The following is an 18,424-nucleotide window of genomic DNA, read 5'->3' as shown; positions in this document are numbered from 1 at the left end:
TTCTGGTGCATGGTTTTGAAACCGCAGTCAGAAAAAAAATTACATCCATATCAACATTTTTATCAGCTCCGGACCTGTCATTTTGGTCAAAAAATTTAAATTCTAAAAGTTCCTGTTTTTCTGCTTTAAACTCTAGGTACACATCCAAAATGCATTACTGAGTTGAAAGAAGTTTATTCTGGTGCATGGTTTTAAAAACGCAGTCAGAAAAAAAATACATCAATATCAACATTTTTATCAGCTCCGGACCTGTCGTTTTGGTCAAAAAATTCAAATTCTAAAAGTTCCTGTTTTTCTGCTTTAAACTCTAGGTACACATCCAAAATGCATTACTGAGTTGAAAGAAGTGAATTCTGGTGCATGGTTTTGAAATCGCAGTCAGAAAAAAAATAACATCCATATCAACATTTTTATCAGCTCCGGTCCTGTCGTTTTGGTCAAAAATTTAAAATTCTAAAAGTTCCTGTTTTTCTGCTTTATTCTCTAGGTACACATCCAAAATGCATTAGTGAGTTGAAAGAAGTTGATTCTGGTGCATGGTTTTGAAATCGCAGTCAGAAAAAAAATAACATCCATATCAACATTTTTATCAGCTCCGGTCCTGTCGTTTTGGTCAAAAAATGAAAATTCGAAAAGTTCCTGTTTTTCTGCTTTAAACTCTAGGTACACATCCAAAATGCATTACTGAGTTGAAAGAAGTGAATTCTGGTGCATGGTTTTGAAATCGCAGTCAGAAAAAAAATAACATCCAAATCAACATTTTTATCAGCTCCGGTCCTGTCGTTTTGGTCAAAAAATGAAAATTCTTAAAGTTCCTGTTTTTCTGCTTTAAACTCTAGGTACACATCCAAAATGCATTACTGAGTTGAAAGAAGTTGATTCTGGTGCATGGTTTTGAAACCGCAGTCAGAAAAAAAAATACATAAATATCAACATTTTTATCAGCTCCGGACCTGTCGTTTTGGTCAAAAAATGAAAATTCTAAAAGTTCCTGTTTTTCTGCTTTAAACTCTAGGTACACATCCAAAATGCATTACTGAGTTGAAAGAAGTGAATTCTGGTGCATGGTTTTGAAATCGCAGTTAGAAAAAAAATAACATCCATATCAACATTTTTATCAGCTCCGGTCCTGTCGTTTTGGTCAAAAATTTAAAATTCTAAAAGTTCCTGTTTTTCTGCTTTATTCTCTAGGTACACATCCAAAATGCATTAGTGAGTTGAAAGAAGTTGATTCTGGTGCATGGTTTTGAAATCGCAAACAGAAAAAAAATAACATCCATATCAACATTTTTATCAGCTCCGGTCCTGTCGTTTTGGTCAAAAAATGAAAATTCTAAAAGTTCCTGTTTTTCTGCTTTAAACTCTAGGTACACATCCAAAATGCATTACTGAGTTGAAAGAAGTAAATTCTGGTGCATGGTTTTGAAATCGCAGTCAGAAAAAAAATAACATCCATATCAACATTTTTATCAGCTCCGGTCCTGTCGTTTTGGTCAAAAAATGAAAATTCTAAAAGTTCCTGTTTTTCTGCTTTAAACTCTAGGTACACATCCAAAATGCATTACTGAGTTGAAAGAAGTGAATTCTGGTGCATGGTTTTGAAATCGCAGTCAGAAAAAAAATAACATCCATATCAACATTTTTATCAGCTCCGGTCCTGTCGTTTTGGTCAAAAATTTAAAATTCTAAAAGTTCCTGTTTTTCTGCTTTATTCTCTAGGTACACATCCAAAATGCATTAGTGAGTTGAAAGAAGTTGATTCTGGTGCATGGTTTTGAAATCGCAGTCAGAAAAAAAATAACATCCATATCAACATTTTTATCAGCTCCGGTCCTGTCGTTTTGGTCAAAAAATGAAAATTCGAAAAGTTCCTGTTTTTCTGCTTTAAACTCTAGGTACACATCCAAAATGCATTACTGAGTTGAAAGAAGTGAATTCTGGTGCATGGTTTTGAAATCGCAGTCAGAAAAAAAATAACATCCAAATCAACATTTTTATCAGCTCCGGTCCTGTCGTTTTGGTCAAAAAATGAAAATTCTTAAAGTTCCTGTTTTTCTGCTTTAAACTCTAGGTACACATCCAAAATGCATTACTGAGTTGAAAGAAGTTGATTCTGGTGCATGGTTTTGAAACCGCAGTCAGAAAAAAAAATACATAAATATCAACATTTTTATCAGCTCCGGACCTGTCGTTTTGGTCAAAAAATGAAAATTCTAAAAGTTCCTGTTTTTCTGCTTTAAACTCTAGGTACACATCCAAAATGCATTACTGAGTTGAAAGAAGTGAATTCTGGTGCATGGTTTTGAAATCGCAGTTAGAAAAAAAATAACATCCATATCAACATTTTTATCAGCTCCGGTCCTGTCGTTTTGGTCAAAAATTTAAAATTCTAAAAGTTCCTGTTTTTCTGCTTTATTCTCTAGGTACACATCCAAAATGCATTAGTGAGTTGAAAGAAGTTGATTCTGGTGCATGGTTTTGAAATCGCAAACAGAAAAAAAATAACATCCATATCAACATTTTTATCAGCTCCGGTCCTGTCGTTTTGGTCAAAAAATGAAAATTCTAAAAGTTCCTGTTTTTCTGCTTTAAACTCTAGGTACACATCCAAAATGCATTACTGAGTTGAAAGAAGTAAATTCTGGTGCATGGTTTTGAAATCGCAGTCAGAAAAAAAATAACATCCATATCAACATTTTTATCAGCTCCGGTCCTGTCGTTTTGGTCAAAAAATGAAAATTCTAAAAGTTCCTGTTTTTCTGCTTTAAACTCTAGGTACACATCCAAAATGCATTACTGAGTTGAAAGAAGTTGATTCTGGTGCATGGTTTTGAAACCGCAGTCAGAAAAAAAAATACATCCATATCAACATTTTTATCAGCTCCGGACCTGTCGTTTTGGTCAAAAATCAAAAATTCAAAAAGTTCCTGTTTTTCTGCTTTAAACTCTAGGTACACATCCAAAATGAATTACTGAGTTGAAAGAAGTTGATTCTGGTGCATGGTTTTGAAACCGCAGTCAGAAAAAAAATAACATCCATATCAACATTTTTATCAGCTCCGGACCTGTAGTTTTGGTCAAAAATCAAAAATTCAAAAAGTTCCTGTTTTTCTGCTTTAAACTCTAGGTACACATCCAAAATGCATTACTGAGTTGAAAGAAGTTTATTCTGGTGCATGGTTTTAAAAACGCAGTCAGAAAAAAAATACATCAATATCAACATTTTTATCAGCTCCGGACCTGTCGTTTTGGTCAAAAAATTCAAATTCTAAAAGTTCCTGTTTTTCTGCTTTAAACTCTAGGTACACATCCAAAATGCATTACTGAGTTGAAAGAAGTGAATTCTGGTGCATGGTTTTGAAATCGCAGTCAGAAAAAAAATAACATCCATATCAACATTTTTATCAGCTCCGGTCCTGTCGTTTTGGTCAAAAATTTAAAATTCTAAAAGTTCCTGTTTTTCTGCTTTATTCTCTAGGTACACATCCAAAATGCATTAGTGAGTTGAAAGAAGTTGATTCTGGTGCATGGTTTTGAAATCGCAGTCAGAAAAAAATAACATCCATATCAACATTTTTATCAGCTCCGGTCCTGTCGTTTTGGTCAAAAAATGAAAATTCGAAAAGTTCCTGTTTTTCTGCTTTAAACTCTAGGTACACATCCAAAATGCATTACTGAGTTGAAAGAAGTGAATTCTGGTGCATGGTTTTGAAATCGCAGTCAGAAAAAAAATAACATCCAAATCAACATTTTTATCAGCTCCGGTCCTGTCGTTTTGGTCAAAAAATGAAAATTCTTAAAGTTCCTGTTTTTCTGCTTTAAACTCTAGGTACACATCCAAAATGCATTACTGAGTTGAAAGAAGTTGATTCTGGTGCATGGTTTTGAAACCGCAGTCAGAAAAAAAAATACATAAATATCAACATTTTTATCAGCTCCGGACCTGTCGTTTTGGTCAAAAAATGAAAATTCTAAAAGTTCCTGTTTTTCTGCTTTAAACTCTAGGTACACATCCAAAATGCATTACTGAGTTGAAAGAAGTGAATTCTGGTGCATGGTTTTGAAATCGCAGTTAGAAAAAAAATAACATCCATATCAACATTTTTATCAGCTCCGGTCCTGTCGTTTTGGTCAAAAATTTAAAATTCTAAAAGTTCCTGTTTTTCTGCTTTATTCTCTAGGTACACATCCAAAATGCATTAGTGAGTTGAAAGAAGTTGATTCTGGTGCATGGTTTTGAAATCGCAAACAGAAAAAAAATAACATCCATATCAACATTTTTATCAGCTCCGGTCCTGTCGTTTTGGTCAAAAAATGAAAATTCTTAAAGTTCCTGTTTTTCTGCTTTAAACTCTAGGTACACATCCAAAATGCATTACTGAGTTGAAAGAAGTTGATTCTGGTGCATGGTTTTGAAACCGCAGTCAGAAAAAAAAATACATAAATATCAACATTTTTATCAGCTCCGGACCTGTCGTTTTGGTCAAAAAATGAAAATTCTAAAAGTTCCTGTTTTTCTGCTTTAAACTCTAGGTACACATCCAAAATGCATTACTGAGTTGAAAGAAGTGAATTCTGGTGCATGGTTTTGAAATCGCAGTTAGAAAAAAAATAACATCCATATCAACATTTTTATCAGCTCCGGTCCTGTCGTTTTGGTCAAAAATTTAAAATTCTAAAAGTTCCTGTTTTTCTGCTTTATTCTCTAGGTACACATCCAAAATGCATTAGTGAGTTGAAAGAAGTTGATTCTGGTGCATGGTTTTGAAATCGCAAACAGAAAAAAAATAACATCCATATCAACATTTTTATCAGCTCCGGTCCTGTCGTTTTGGTCAAAAAATGAAAATTCTAAAAGTTCCTGTTTTTCTGCTTTAAACTCTAGGTACACATCCAAAATGCATTACTGAGTTGAAAGAAGTAAATTCTGGTGCATGGTTTTGAAATCGCAGTCAGAAAAAAAATAACATCCATATCAACATTTTTATCAGCTCCGGTCCTGTCGTTTTGGTCAAAAAATGAAAATTCTAAAAGTTCCTGTTTTTCTGCTTTAAACTCTAGGTACACATCCAAAATGCATTACTGAGTTGAAAGAAGTTGATTCTGGTGCATGGTTTTGAAACCGCAGTCAGAAAAAAAAATACATCCATATCAACATTTTTATCAGCTCCGGACCTGTCGTTTTGGTCAAAAATCAAAAATTCAAAAAGTTCCTGTTTTTCTGCTTTAAACTCTAGGTACACATCCAAAATGAATTACTGAGTTGAAAGAAGTTGATTCTGGTGCATGGTTTTGAAACCGCAGTCAGAAAAAAAATAACATCCATATCAACATTTTTATCAGCTCCGGACCTGTAGTTTTGGTCAAAAATCAAAAATTCAAAAAGTTCCTGTTTTTCTGCTTTAAACTCTAGGTACACATCCAAAATAAATTACTGAGTTGAAAGAAGTTGATTCTGGTGCATGGTTTTGAAACCGCAGTCAGAAAAAAAATTACATCCATATCAACATTTTTATCAGCTCCGGACCTGTCATTTTGGTCAAAAAATTTAAATTCTAAAAGTTCCTGTTTTTCTGCTTTAAACTCTAGGTACACATCCAAAATGCATTACTGAGTTGAAAGAAGTGAATTCTGGTGCATGGTTTTGAAATCGCAGTCAGAAAAAAAATAACATCCATATCAACATTTTTATCAGCTCCGGTCCTGTCGTTTTGGTCAAAAATTTAAAATTCTAAAAGTTCCTGTTTTTCTGCTTTAAACTCTAGGTACACATCCAAAATGCATTACTGAGTTGAAAGAAGTTGATTCTGGTGCATGGTTTTGAAACCGCAGTCAGAAAAAAAATTACATCCATATCAACATTTTTGTCAGCTCCGGACCTGTCGTTTTGGTCGAAAATTTAAAATTCTAAAAGTTCCTGTTTTTCTGCTTTAAACTCTAGGTACACATCCAAAATGCATTACTGAGTTGAAAGAAGTGAATTCTGGTGCATGGTTTTGAAATCGCAGTCAGAAAAAAAAATAACATCCATATCAACATTTTTATCAGCTCCGGTCCTGTCGTTTTGGTCAAAAAATAAAAATTCTAAAAGTTCCTGTTTTTCTGCTTTAAACTCTAGGTACACATCCAAAATGCATTACTGAGTTGAAAGAAGTTGATTCTGGTGAATGGTTTTGAAACCGCAGTCAGAAAAAAAATAACATCCATATCAACATTTTTATCAGCTCCGGTCCTGTCGTTTTGGTCAAAAAATGAAAATTCTAAAATTTCCTGTTTTTCTGCTTTAAACTCTAGGTACACATCCAAAATGTATTACTGAGTTGAAAGAAGTTGATTCTGGTGCATGGTTTTGAAACCGCAGTCAGAAAACAAATTACATCCATATCAACATTTTTGTCAGCTCCGGACCTGTCGTTTTGGTCAAAAAATTAAAATTCTTAAAGTTCCTGTTTTTCTGCTTTAAACTATAGGTACACATCCAAAATGCATTACTGAGTTGAAAGAAGTTGATTCTGGTGCATGGTTTTGAAACCGCAGTCAGAAAAAAAATTACATCCATATCAACATTTTTGTCAGCTCCGGACCTGTCGTTTTGGTCAAAAATTGAAAATTCTAAAAGTTCCTGTTTTTCTGCTTTAAACTCTAGGTACACATCCAAAATGCATTACTGAGTTGAAAGAAGTGAATTCTGGTGCATGGTTTTGAAATCGCAGTCAGAAAAAAAATAACATCCCTATCAACATTTTTATCAGCTCCGGTCCTGTCGTTTTGGTCAAAAAATGAAAATTCTAAAAGTTCCTGTTTTTCTGCTTTAAACTCTAGGTACACATCCAAAATGCATTACTGAGTTGAAAGAAGTTGATTCTGGTGCATGGTTTTGAAACCGCAGTCAGAAAAAAATAACATCCATATCAACATTTTTATCAGCTCCGGTCCTGTCGTTTTGGTCAAAAAATGAAAATTCTAAAAGTTCCTGTTTTCTGCTTTAAACTCTAGGTACACATCCAAAATGCATTACTGAGTTGAAAGAAGTTGATTCTGGTGCATGGTTTTGAAACCGCAGTCAGAAAAAAAATACATCCATATCAACATTTTTATCAGCTCCGGTCCTGTCGTTTTGGTCAAAAATTGAAAATTCAAAAAGTTCCTGTTTTTCTGCTTTAAACTCTAGGTACACATCCAAAATGAATTACTGAGTTGAAAGAAGTTGATTCTGGTGCATGGTTTTGAAACCGCAGTCAGAAAAAAAATTACATCCATATCAACATTTTTATCAGCTCCGGACCTGTCGTTTTGGTCAAAAAATTTAAATTCTAAAAGTTCCTGTTTTTCTGCTTTAAACTCTAGGTACACATCCAAAATGCATTACTGAGTTGAAAGAAGTTTATTCTGGTGCATGGTTTTAAAACCGCAGTCAGAAAAAAAAATACATCAATATCAACATTTTTATCAGCTCCGGACCTGTCGTTTTGGTCAAAAAATGAAAATTCTAAAAGTTCCTGTTTTTCTGCTTTAAACTCTAGGTACACATCCAAAATGCATTACTGAGTTGAAAGAAGTGAATTCTGGTGCATGGTTTTGAAATCGCAGTTAGAAAAAAAATAACATCCATATCAACATTTTTATCAGCTCCGGTCCTGTCGTTTTGGTCAAAAATTTAAAATTCTAAAAGTTCCTGTTTTTCTGCTTTATTCTCTAGGTACACATCCAAAATGCATTAGTGAGTTGAAAGAAGTTGATTCTGGTGCATGGTTTTGAAATCGCAAACAGAAAAAAAATAACATCCATATCAACATTTTTATCAGCTCCGGTCCTGTCGTTTTGGTCAAAAAATGAAAATTCTAAAAGTTCCTGTTTTTCTGCTTTAAACTCTAGGTACACATCCAAAATGCATTACTGAGTTGAAAGAAGTGAATTCTGGTGCATGGTTTTGAAATCGCAGTCAGAAAAAAAATAACATCCATATCAACATTTTTATCAGCTCCGGTCCTGTCGTTTTGGTCAAAAAATGAAAATTCTAAAAGTTCCTGTTTTTCTGCTTTAAACTCTAGGTACACATCCAAAATGCATTACTGAGTTGAAAGAAGTTGATTCTGGTGCATGGTTTTGAAACCGCAGTCAGAAAAAAAATAACATCCATATCAACATTTTTATCAGCTCCGGTCCTGTCGTTTTGGTCAAAAAATGAAAATTCTAAAAGTTCCTGTTTTTCTGCTTTAAACTCTAGGTACACATCCAAAATGCATTACTGAGTTGAAAGAAGTTGATTCTGGTGCATGGTTTTGAAACCGCAGTCAGAAAAAAAATACATCAATATCAACATTTTTATCAGCTCCGGTCCTGTCGTTTTGGTCAAAAAATGAAAATTCTAAAAGTTCCTGTTTTTCTGCTTTAAACTCTAGGTACACATCCAAAATGCATTACTGAGTTGAAAGAAGTGAATTCTGGTGCATGGTTTTGAAATCGCAGTTAGAAAAAAAATAACATCCATATCAACATTTTTATCAGCTCCGGTCCTGTCGTTTTGGTCAAAAAATGAAAATTCTAAAAGTTCCTGTTTTTCTGCTTTAAACTCTAGGTACACATCCAAAATGCATTACTGAGTTGAAAGAAGTGAATTCTGGTGCATGGTTTTGAAATCGCAGTTAGAAAAAAAATAACATCCATATCAACATTTTTATCAGCTCCGGTCCTGTCGTTTTGGTCAAAAATTTAAAATTCTAAAAGTTCCTGTTTTTCTGCTTTATTCTCTAGGTACACATCCAAAATGCATTAGTGAGTTGAAAGAAGTTGATTCTGGTGCATGGTTTTGAAATCGCAAACAGAAAAAAAATAACATCCATATCAACATTTTTATCAGCTCCGGTCCTGTCGTTTTGGTCAAAAAATGAAAATTCTAAAAGTTCCTGTTTTTCTGCTTTAAACTCTAGGTACACATCCAAAATGCATTACTGAGTTGAAAGAAGTGAATTCTGGTGCATGGTTTTGAAATCGCAGTCAGAAAAAAAATAACATCCATATCAACATTTTTATCAGCTCCGGTCCTGTCGTTTTGGTCAAAAAATGAAAATTCTAAAAGTTCCTGTTTTTCTGCTTTAAACTCTAGGTACACATCCAAAATGCATTACTGAGTTGAAAGAAGTTGATTCTGGTGCATGGTTTTGAAACCGCAGTCAGAAAAAAAATAACATCCATATCAACATTTTTATCAGCTCCGGTCCTGTCGTTTTGGTCAAAAAATTAAAATTCGAAAAGTTCCTGTTTTTCTGCTTTAAACTCTAGGTACACATCCAAAATGCATTACTGAGTTGAAAGAAGTTGATTCTGGTGCATGGTTTTGAAACCGCAGTCAGAAAAAAAATAACATCCATATCAACATTTTTATCAGCTCCGGTCCTGTCGTTTTGGTCAAAAAATGAAAATTCTAAAAGTTCCTGTTTTTCTGCTTTAAACTCTAGGTACACATCCAAAATGCATTACTGAGTTGAAAGAAGTTGATTCTGGTGCATGGTTTTGAAACCGCAGTCAGAAAAAAAAATACATCCATATCAACATTTTTATCAGCTCCGGACCTGTCGTTTTGGTCAAAAATCAAAAATTCAAAAAGTTCCTGTTTTTCTGCTTTAAACTCTAGGTACAGATCCAAAATGAATTACTGAGTTGAAAGAAGTTGATTCTGGTGCATGGTTTTGAAACCGCAGTCAGAAAAAAAATAACATCCATATCAACATTTTTATCAGCTCCGGACCTGTAGTTTTGGTCAAAAATCAAAAATTCAAAAAGTTCCTGTTTTTCTGCTTTAAACTCTAGGTACACATCCAAAATGAATTACTGAGTTGAAAGAAGTTGATTCTGGTGCATGGTTTTGAAACCGCAGTCAGAAAAAAAATTACATCCATATCAACATTTTTATCAGCTCCGGACCTGTCATTTTGGTCAAAAAATTTAAATTCTAAAAGTTCCTGTTTTTCTGCTTTAAACTCTAGGTACACATCCAAAATGCATTACTGAGTTGAAAGAAGTTTATTCTGGTGCATGGTTTTAAAAACGCAGTCAGAAAAAAAATACATCAATATCAACATTTTTATCAGCTCCGGACCTGTCGTTTTGGTCAAAAATTTAAAATTCTAAAAGTTCCTGTTTTTCTGCTTTATTCTCTAGGTACACATCCAAAATGCATTAGTGAGTTGAAAGAAGTTGATTCTGGTGCATGGTTTTGAAATCGCAAACAGAAAAAAAATAACATCCATATCAACATTTTTATCAGCTCCGGTCCTGTCGTTTTGGTCAAAAAATGAAAATTCTAAAAGTTCCTGTTTTTCTGCTTTAAACTCTAGGTACACATCCAAAATGCATTACTGAGTTGAAAGAAGTGAATTCTGGTGCATGGTTTTGAAATCGCAGTCAGAAAAAAAATAACATCCATATCAACATTTTTATCAGCTCCGGTCCTGTCGTTTTGGTCAAAAAATGAAAATTCTAAAAGTTCCTGTTTTTCTGCTTTAAACTCTAGGTACACATCCAAAATGCATTACTGAGTTGAAAGAAGTTGATTCTGGTGCATGGTTTTGAAACCGCAGTCAGAAAAAAAATAACATCCATATCAACATTTTTATCAGCTCCGGTCCTGTCGTTTTGGTCAAAAAATGAAAATTCGAAAAGTTCCTGTTTTTCTGCTTTAAACTCTAGGTACACATCCAAAATGCATTACTGAGTTGAAAGAAGTTGATTCTGGTGCATGGTCTTGAAACCGCAGTCAGAAAAAAAAATACATCCATATCAACATTTTTATCAGCTCCGGACCTGTCATTTTGGTCAAAAAATTTAAATTCTAAAAGTTCCTGTTTTTCTGCTTTAAACTCTAGGTACACATCCAAAATGCATTACTGAGTTGAAAGAAGTTTATTCTGGTGCATGGTTTTAAAAACGCAGTCAGAAAAAAAATACATCAATATCAACATTTTTATCAGCTCCGGACCTGTCGTTTTGGTCAAAAATTTAAAATTCTAAAAGTTCCTGTTTTTCTGCTTTATTCTCTAGGTACACATCCAAAATGCATTAGTGAGTTGAAAGAAGTTGATTCTGGTGCATGGTTTTGAAATCGCAAACAGAAAAAAAATAACATCCATATCAACATTTTTATCAGCTCCGTTCCTGTCGTTTTGGTCAAAAAATGAAAATTCTAAAAGTTCCTGTTTTTCTGCTTTAAACTCTAGGTACACATCCAAAATGCATTACTGAGTTGAAAGAAGTGAATTCTGGTGCATGGTTTTGAAATCGCAGTCAGAAAAAAAATAACATCCATATCAACATTTTTATCAGCTCCGGTCCTGTCGTTTTGGTCAAAAAATGAAAATTCTAAAAGTTCCTGTTTTTCTGCTTTAAACTCTAGGTACACATCCAAAATGCATTACTGAGTTGAAAGAAGTTGATTCTGGTGCATGGTTTTGAAACCGCAGTCAGAAAAAAAATAACATCCATATCAACATTTTTATCAGCTCCGGTCCTGTCGTTTTGGTCAAAAAATGAAAATTCTAAAAGTTCCTGTTTTTCTGCTTTAAACTCTAGGTACACATCCAAAATGCATTACTGAGTTGAAAGAAGTTGATTCTGGTGCATGGTCTTGAAACCGCAGTCAGAAAAAAAAATACATCCATATCAACATTTTTATCAGCTCCGGACCTGTCATTTTGGTCAAAAAATTTAAATTCTAAAAGTTCCTGTTTTTTTGCTTTAAACTCTAGGTACACATCCAAAATGCATTACTGAGTTGAAAGAAGTTTATTCTGGTGCATGGTTTTAAAAACGCAGTCAGAAAAAAAATACATCAATATCAACATTTTTATCAGCTCCGGACCTGTCGTTTTGGTCAAAAATTTAAAATTCTAAAAGTTCCTGTTTTTCTGCTTTATTCTCTAGGTACACATCCAAAATGCATTAGTGAGTTGAAAGAAGTTGATTCTGGTGCATGGTTTTGAAATCGCAAACAGAAAAAAAATAACATCCATATCAACATTTTTATCAGCTCCGGTCCTGTCGTTTTGGTCAAAAAATGAAAATTCTAAAAGTTCCTGTTTTTCTGCTTTAAACTCTAGGTACACATCCAAAATGCATTACTGAGTTGAAAGAAGTGAATTCTGGTGCATGGTTTTGAAATCGCAGTCAGAAAAAAAATAACATCCATATCAACATTTTTATCAGCTCCGGTCCTGTCGTTTTGGTCAAAAAATGAAAATTCTAAAAGTTCCTGTTTTTCTGCTTTAAACTCTAGGTACACATCCAAAATGCATTACTGAGTTGAAAGAAGTTGATTCTGGTGCATGGTTTTGAAACCGCAGTCAGAAAAAAAATAACATCCATATCAACATTTTTATCAGCTCCGGTCCTGTCGTTTTGGTCAAAAAATGAAAATTCGAAAAGTTCCTGTTTTTCTGCTTTAAACTCTAGGTACACATCCAAAATGCATTACTGAGTTGAAAGAAGTTGATTCTGGTGCATGGTCTTGAAACCGCAGTCAGAAAAAAAAATACATCCATATCAACATTTTTATCAGCTCCGGACCTGTCGTTTTGGTCAAAAAATGAAAATTCGAAAAGTTCCTGTTTTTCTGCTTTAAACTCTAGGTACACATCCAAAATGCATTACTGAGTTGAAAGAAGTTGATTCTGGTGCATGGTCTTGAAACCGCAGTCAGAAAAAAAAATACATCCATATCAACATTTTTATCAGCTCCGGACCTGTCATTTTGGTCAAAAAATTTAAATTCTAAAAGTTCCTGTTTTTCTGCTTTAAACTCTAGGTACACATCCAAAATGCATTACTGAGTTGAAAGAAGTTTATTCTGGTGCATGGTTTTAAAAACGCAGTCAGAAAAAAAATACATCAATATCAACATTTTTATCAGCTCCGGACCTGTCGTTTTGGTCAAAAATTTAAAATTCTAAAAGTTCCTGTTTTTCTGCTTTATTCTCTAGGTACACATCCAAAATGCATTAGTGAGTTGAAAGAAGTTGATTCTGGTGCATGGTTTTGAAATCGCAAACAGAAAAAAAATAACATCCATATCAACATTTTTATCAGCTCCGGTCCTGTCGTTTTGGTCAAAAAATGAAAATTCTAAAAGTTCCTGTTTTTCTGCTTTAAACTCTAGGTACACATCCAAAATGCATTACTGAGTTGAAAGAAGTGAATTCTGGTGCATGGTTTTGAAATCGCAGTCAGAAAAAAAATAACATCCATATCAACATTTTTATCAGCTCCGGTCCTGTCGTTTTGGTCAAAAAATGAAAATTCTAAAAGTTCCTGTTTTTCTGCTTTAAACTCTAGGTACACATCCAAAATGCATTACTGAGTTGAAAGAAGTTGATTCTGGTGCATGGTCTTGAAACCGCAGTCAGAAAAAAAAATACATCCATATCAACATTTTTATCAGCTCCGGACCTGTCATTTTGGTCAAAAAATTTAAATTCTAAAAGTTCCTGTTTTTCTGCTTTAAACTCTAGGTACACATCCAAAATGCATTACTGAGTTGAAAGAAGTTTATTCTGGTGCATGGTTTTAAAAACGCAGTCAGAAAAAAAATACATCAATATCAACATTTTTATCAGCTCCGGACCTGTCGTTTTGGTCAAAAATTTAAAATTCTAAAAGTTCCTGTTTTTCTGCTTTATTCTCTAGGTACACATCCAAAATGCATTAGTGAGTTGAAAGAAGTTGATTCTGGTGCATGGTTTTGAAATCGCAAACAGAAAAAAAATAACATCCATATCAACATTTTTATCAGCTCCGGTCCTGTCGTTTTGGTCAAAAAATGAAAATTCTAAAAGTTCCTGTTTTTCTGCTTTAAACTCTAGGTACACATCCAAAATGCATTACTGAGTTGAAAGAAGTGAATTCTGGTGCATGGTTTTGAAATCGCAGTCAGAAAAAAAATAACATCCATATCAACATTTTTATCAGCTCCGGTCCTGTCGTTTTGGTCAAAAAATGAAAATTCTAAAAGTTCCTGTTTTTCTGCTTTAAACTCTAGGTACACATCCAAAATGCATTACTGAGTTGAAAGAAGTTGATTCTGGTGCATGGTTTTGAAACCGCAGTCAGAAAAAAAATAACATCCATATCAACATTTTTATCAGCTCCGGTCCTGTCGTTTTGGTCAAAAAATGAAAATTCGAAAAGTTCCTGTTTTTCTGCTTTAAACTCTAGGTACACATCCAAAATGCATTACTGAGTTGAAAGAAGTTGATTCTGGTGCATGGTCTTGAAACCGCAGTCAGAAAAAAAAATACATCCATATCAACATTTTTATCAGCTCCGGACCTGTCGTTTTGGTCAAAAATCAAAAATTCAAAAAGTTCCTGTTTTTCTGCTTTAAACTCTAGGTACACATCCAAAATGAATTACTGAGTTGAAAGAAGTTGATTCTGGTGCATGGTTTTGAAACCGCAGTCAGAAAAAAATAACATCCATATCAACATTTTTATCAGCTCCTGACCTGTAGTTTTGGTCAAAAATCAAAAATTCAAAAAGTTCCTGTTTTTCTGCTTTAAACTCTAGGTACACATCCAAAATGAATTACTGAGTTGAAAGAAGTTGATTCTGGTGCATGGTTTTAAAACCGCAGTCAGAAAAAAAATTACATCCATATCAACATTTTTATCAGCTCCGGACCTGTCATTTTGGTCAAAAAATTTAAATTCTAAAAGTTCCTGTTTTTCTGCTTTAAACTCTAGGTACACATCCAAAATGCATTACTGAGTTGAAAGAAGTTTATTCTGGTGCATGGTTTTAAAAACGCAGTCAGAAAAAAAATACATCAATATCAACATTTTTATCAGCTCCGGACCTGTCGTTTTGGTCAAAAAATTAAAATTCTAAAAGTTCCTGTTTTTCTGCTTTAAACTCTAGGTACACATCCAAAATGCATTACTGAGTTGAAAGAAGTGAATTCTGGTGCATGGTTTTGAAATCGCAGTCAGAAAAAAAATAACATCCATATCAACATTTTTATCAGCTCCGGTCCTGTCGTTTTGGTCAAAAATTTTAAATTCTAAAAGTTCCTGTTTTTCTGCTTTATTCTCTAGGTACACATCCAAAATGCATTAGTGAGTTGAAAGAAGTTGATTCTGGTGCATGGTTTTGAAATCGCAGTCAGAAAAAAAATAACATCCATATCAACATTTTTATCAGCTCCGGTCCTGTCGTTTTGGTCAAAAAATGAAAATTCGAAAAGTTCCTGTTTTTCTGCTTTAAACTCTAGGTACACATCCAAAATGCATTACTGAGTTGAAAGAAGTGAATTCTGGTGCATGGTTTTGAAATCGCAGTCAGAAAAAAAATAACATCCAAATCAACATTTTTATCAGCTCCGGGCCTGTCGTTTTGGTCAAAAAATGAAAATTCTTAAAGTTCCTGTTTTTCTGCTTTAAACTCTAGGTACACATCCAAAATGCATTACTGAGTTGAAAGAAGTTGATTCTGGTGAATGGTTTTGAAACCGCAATCAGAAAAAAAATAACATCCATATCAACATTTTTATCAGCTCCGGTCCTGTCGTTTTGGTCAAAAAATGAAAATTCTAAAATTTCCTGTTTTTCTGCTTTAAACTCTAGGTACACACCCAAAATGTATTACTGAGTTGAAAGAAGTTGATTCTGGTGCATGGTTTTGAAACCGCAGTCAGAAAACAAATTACATCCATATCAACATTTTTGTCAGCTCCGGACCTGTCGATTTGGTCAAAAAATGAAAATTCTTAAAGTTCCTGTTTTTCTGCTTTAAACTATAGGTACACATCCAAAATGCATTACTGAGTTGAAAGAAGTTGATTCTGGTGCATGGTTTTGAAACCGCAGTCAGAAAAAAAATTACATCCATATCAACATTTTTGTCAGCTCCGGACCTGTCGTTTTGGTCAAAAATTGAAAATTCTAAAAGTTCCTGTTTTTCTGCTTTAAACTCTAGGTACACATCCAAAATGCATTACTGAGTTGAAAGAAGTAAATTCTGGTGCATGGTTTTGAAATCGCAGTCAGAAAAAAAATAACATCCATATCAACATTTTTATCAGCTCCGGTCCTGTCGTTTTGGTCAAAAAATGAAAATTCAAAAAGTTCCTGTTTTTCTGCTTTAAACTCTAGGTACACATCCAAAATAAATTACTGAGTTGAAAGAAGTTGATTCTGGTGCATGGTTTTGAAACCGCAGTCAGAAAAAAAATTACATCCATATCAACATTTTTATCAGCTCCGGACCTGTCATTTTGGTCAAAAAATTTAAATTCTAAAAGTTCCTGTTTTTCTGCTTTAAACTCTAGGTACACATCCAAAATGCATTACTGAGTTGAAAGAAGTTTATTCTGGTGCATGGTTTTAAAAACGCAGTCAGAAAAAAAATACATCAATATCAACATTTTTATCAGCTCCGGACCTGTCGTTTTGGTCAAAAAATTCAAATTCTAAAAGTTCCTGTTTTTCTGCTTTAAACTCTAGGTACACATCCAAAATGCATTACTGAGTTGAAAGAAGTGAATTCTGGTGCATGGTTTTGAAATCGCAGTCAGAAAAAAAATAACATCCATATCAACATTTTTATCAGCTCCGGTCCTGTCGTTTTGGTCAAAAATTTAAAATTCTAAAAGTTCCTGTTTTTCTGCTTTATTCTCTAGGTACACATCCAAAATGCATTAGTGAGTTGAAAGAAGTTGATTCTGGTGCATGGTTTTGAAATCGCAGTCAGAAAAAAAATAACATCCATATCAACATTTTTATCAGCTCCGGTCCTGTCGTTTTGGTCAAAAAATGAAAATTCGAAAAGTTCCTGTTTTTCTGCTTTAAACTCTAGGTACACATCCAAAATGCATTACTGAGTTGAAAGAAGTGAATTCTGGTGCATGGTTTTGAAATCGCAGTCAGAAAAAAAATAACATCCAAATCAACATTTTTATCAGCTCCGGTCCTGTCGTTTTGGTCAAAAAATGAAAATTCTTAAAGTTCCTGTTTTTCTGCTTTAAACTCTAGGTACACATCCAAAATGCATTACTGAGTTGAAAGAAGTTGATTCTGGTGCATGGTTTTGAAACCGCAGTCAGAAAAAAAAATACATAAATATCAACATTTTTATCAGCTCCGGACCTGTCGTTTTGGTCAAAAAATGAAAATTCTAAAAGTTCCTGTTTTTCTGCTTTAAACTCTAGGTACACATCCAAAATGCATTACTGAGTTGAAAGAAGTGAATTCTGGTGCATGGTTTTGAAATCGCAGTTAGAAAAAAAATAACATCCATATCAACATTTTTATCAGCTCCGGTCCTGTCGTTTTGGTCAAAAATTTAAAATTCTAAAAGTTCCTGTTTTTCTGCTTTATTCTCTAGGTACACATCCAAAATGCATTAGTGAGTTGAAAGAAGTTGATTCTGGTGCATGGTTTTGAAATCGCAAACAGAAAAAAAATAACATCCATATCAACATTTTTATCAGCTCCGGTCCTGTCGTTTTGGTCAAAAAATGAAAATTCTAAAAGTTCCTGTTTTTCTGCTTTAAACTCTAGGTACACATCCAAAATGCATTACTGAGTTGAAAGAAGTAAATTCTGGTGCATGGTTTTGAAATCGCAGTCAGAAAAAAAATAACATCCATATCAACATTTTTATCAGCTCCGGTCCTGTCGTTTTGGTCAAAAAATGAAAATTCTAAAAGTTCCTGTTTTTCTGCTTTAAACTCTAGGTACACATCCAAAATGCATTACTGAGTTGAAAGAAGTTGATTCTGGTGCATGGTTTTGAAACCGCAGTCAGAAAAAAAATAACATCCATATCAACATTTTTATCAGCTCCGGTCCTGTCGTTTTGGTCAAAAAATGAAAATTCGAAAAGTTCCTGTTTTTCTGCTTTAAACTCTAGGTACACATCCAAAATGCATTACTGAGTTGAAAGAAGTTGATTCTGGTGCATGGTTTTGAAACCGCAGTCAGAAAAAAAATAACATCCATATCAACATTTTTATCAGCTCCGGTCCTGTCGTTTTGGTCAAAAAATGAAAATTCTAAAAGTTCCTGTTTTTCTGCTTTAAACTCTAGGTACACATCCAAAATGCATTACTGAGTTGAAAGAAGTTGATTCTGGTGCATGGTTTTGAAACCGCAGTCAGAAAAAAAATACATCCATATCAACATTTTTATCAGCTCCGGACCTGTCGTTTTGGTCAAAAATCAAAAATTCAAAAAGTTCCTGTTTTTCTGCTTTAAACTCTAGGTACACATCCAAAATGAATTACTGAGTTGAAAGAAGTTGATTCTGGTGCATGGTTTTGAAACCGCAGTCAGAAAAAAAATAACATCCATATCAACATTTTTATCAGCTCCGGACCTGTAGTTTTGGTCAAAAATCAAAAATTCTAAAAGTTCCTGTTTTTCTGCTTTAAACTCTA

This window comes from Crinia signifera, chromosome 4, assembly GCF_055691185.1.
Source record: "Crinia signifera chromosome 4, ASM5569118v1, whole genome shotgun sequence".
NCBI lineage: Eukaryota > Metazoa > Chordata > Amphibia > Anura > Myobatrachidae > Crinia > Crinia signifera.
Note: the sequence above shows the minus strand (reverse complement) of the source record.